This window comes from Dasypus novemcinctus, chromosome 8, assembly GCF_030445035.2.
Source record: "Dasypus novemcinctus isolate mDasNov1 chromosome 8, mDasNov1.1.hap2, whole genome shotgun sequence".
NCBI classification, from domain to species: domain Eukaryota; kingdom Metazoa; phylum Chordata; class Mammalia; order Cingulata; family Dasypodidae; genus Dasypus; species Dasypus novemcinctus.
Genome location: NC_080680.1, coordinates 104,892,547 through 104,896,060, shown reverse-complemented (window position 1 = coordinate 104,896,060; position 3,514 = coordinate 104,892,547).

Below are 3,514 nucleotides of genomic sequence, written 5' to 3'. Positions count from 1 at the left end.
TTCAGTCAGTAGACACATATTGGGCATGGATGTATGAAATGATAGGTCCTAGTAAATACCTGAGGTGAAAAAGGGAAGATTCTGACTCTCTTCTCCAGCTTAGTTTAATTTTTTACAACTAAAAGAGTTGCCTTACAACTCTCAAAGGCAGGTTCCACATTCATTTACTATATTTCTTTATCCCTGGACCCTAGAATCTGTTTAATGTATATCTACAATGAACTGGAGAATACGTATTGCAACTCTGCTGAGATTCAGGGCACAACCAGCACAAAAACAGACCAAATAATTAAGTCTCATCCAGGACAACTAACAAAATGATGATGATGGACAACGCCCATACCAAAAAACAGAGAGCTCTACAACTTCAAGCAAGATAGCTCCATCCATCTGCTTCATGAGATCTAAGCCGCCCTTTCAGTTAGCAACAGTGGATGTCACTATCCCCAAATCCTCAAGATTGGGGAATGAACAATGGACTAAAGTAGACTTACTACTATTCAGTTATAGATTTCTTATTATTCTAACAATGGGAGAACTTGTGCTATTGGTATAAATGCAGTGGGCACCAGAGGTTCTGACGGGAGAGAGAGGGAAGAATATGTGTAGCATGGGGCATTTTTTGGACATTGGAATTGTTCTACATGACATTGCATGTTGCCCAGAGTATAAACTATATTGTAAACTATAGTCCAAGGTGAGTAACAATGCTTCAATATGTGTGCATCAATTGTAACAAGTGTACCACACTAAATGAAAGATGTTGTTAATGTGGGAAAGTGTGGGAGGGGGATGATGGGTGGAGTTTAAGGGAATCCCCTTTATATTTGATGTAATGTTTATGTAATCTAAAGCTGCTTCTTCTTCTTCAAAAAATATACATTGAAAGGCACAATGAATATTTTGGAGCAAATGGTTTAGGTATTACACAGTTTATAGGTGAGGAAAATGGGGCAGAAACCTCCTGCAGTGAGGCCTCATATAGTAAGTGACAGAGTCAAGTCTCAAAATACACAAATGTTCAGATACCAAACATCATACTTTTCCTTCTCTACTATATTGGTACCATGCTTGCCAGGAACAATGCTTTTTTCAGATATATACACATGTAAAATCATTTGTTTTCCTTTCAGGCTAGTTACCCGTACCTGTGTGTTCATCTTCCACTGTCCCCTTACAATTTTTGTAGGCATGTGTGGCAGGCAAGGGCTGTGGAAGGGGACAGACACATCAGGCTCCATTCGCAGTGCCCACTCAGGTATCAGGTTCTCCAGTAGTTTCTAAGCTGGCTGATGAAGAAAGCCTCTCAGAATGAGTTCAGAGAGCTCTTTCTCACACGTCTGGCCCTGGAAGGCAGGAACTATGTCCTAATAGCAGATAATTGCTATCCTAGGGAAGGGAGAATGGGCATGGGAATGTGGCACAGTGTATTAATTTTCTATTGCTGTGTGGCAAATTACCATGAAGTTAGTGGCTTAAAACAACATGTATTCCTTATCTCACAGTTTCTGTGGCTCAGGAGTTGAGACATGGCTTAGCTGGATCCTCCGATCTGGGTCTCAGAGGACTACATCGTTATCTGGATGCTTGACTGGGGAAGAACACATTTCAAGCTCCTTCAGGTTGTTGGCAGTTTTCATTTCCTTGTGCTTATAGGACTGAGGGTCTCAACAATTTGCAGACTGTCAGCTGGAGGCCTCTCCATGTTCCTTGCCATGTGGGTTTCTCCAACTTGGCTGTTTACTTCAGCATGCCCACAAGGGTAGTCTCCCATCTTTAGAAGCTCTGACCTCAAAGAGGGATCAGTCCCCCTTTTAAGTATTTTAAGTACTTTGAACAGGATCAAGGATCATCGACCTTTGGATTAACTCAACATATACAGACTTGGCACCTTGATTATAGCTTCAAAATCACTTCGCTTTTGTGTTATTCTACTGGCTAGAGCAGCAAGTCACAGGTCCCATTCACACTAAAAGGGAGGGTATCAAACAGAGGTAAACACAAGGTAGTGAGAACCATGGGGTCACCCTAGGCTTTGCCCACCACAGAGTCAGTGGTAATTGCATTCAGGGGCCTCAGGCCCCAGATGACATTATCCATTGTTGCCTCCATGGAGAAGGAGTTGGAACTGCTGGGTGAATTCACAGGAGGCCAATTGGGGTAAGGACAGGTCTTGAGGTCTGGCCCCAGCAAAACTCTAAGGATCTAAACATCCCTTTCTTCAAGGAGGAGGGACTAGACCCTGACTTTGCTTACCTGTTAGCCAGCATGTAAATGTAAATGTAAATATGCTTTCTCATTTTTTTTAACTTAAGTATTTGTATCTATTAGGCTTCAACCAGGAATTTTAAGTTTATCTAATTTCTCTCTTAGAAGCATGGTTGTGTTGTTCAGGGCAGAGCAGAAATCCAGAGTTGAATACAGCTTCCACAGCCCCCAGTTGTGAGATTGGACACTTTAAATGATTTTTCTAAATCTCCAAGTCCTCCTAAGATAAATGTGGATAGTTCCTACTATTGTGAGAATTAATTAAAATGTTTTATTAAGAATATGACATATAAAATAGTAAGAACTCAATAAATCTTGATTGTATTGTATATTTACCTGAATTTTCAATTAAGAGTTGAAGCTACATTATAAAAGGTAACACAGTTACTTTTTAAAAAGTAGTATTTACAGTGATGGTTAAAATCCAGGAGTAAGAACATGTATGTATGCTGCTTACATAAGTCTTCACACCTACCCACAATATCTTCAGGAAACAGTGAATAGAATAGACTTCTTTAGGGAGTCTTACCACTGTGATCTCTAAGATCAAAATTTTAAGCAACCATTACAATACAGTGCAGTTAGAACTGTCAGATGCTAACCAGCTCATTAGGAGGTGGTGTGTTTTTTGTTTGTTTGTTTGGTTGGTTGGTTGGTTGGTTTTTCCTATGAAATGCATTGTTATTTTTTGTAGCTCAACAAATTATCCCAAAACTTAGTGCCTTAAAATAGCATGCATTTATTATCTCACCATTTCTATGAGTCAGGATTTTGGGCATGGTTAGTTGGAACCCCTGTCTCTGGGTCTCTCACAAGGCTGCAACCAAGATGCATGCACCTGGGGCTGCAAGCACATCACATTCAGCTGTGGCAGATCTGCTTCCAAGCTCACTCACATGGTAGTGATAGGATTCAGTTTTCTCTTGGTTGGTAACTTGAGGGTCTCAGTTTGTCACTGTCTGTTAGCTGGAGGAACCCTACACAGTTCTTTGCCAAATGGGCCTCTCACAACATGAGAGCTGGCTTCCAAAAATATAAGCAACTGAGGGAGAGGGAGAAAGAGCCAGCAAGAGGAAAGTCATAGCCTTTGGTAACCTAATCTCAGAAGAGACAACCCCCTATTTTTACCTTTTCTACTCACTAAGTCCAGTTCACACTCAAGGGGAAGGGATTACTGCACACTAGAAGGCAGGGACAATTGGGGTCATCTTAGAAGCCTGCTTACCACCTGGGATAAACTTTGAGA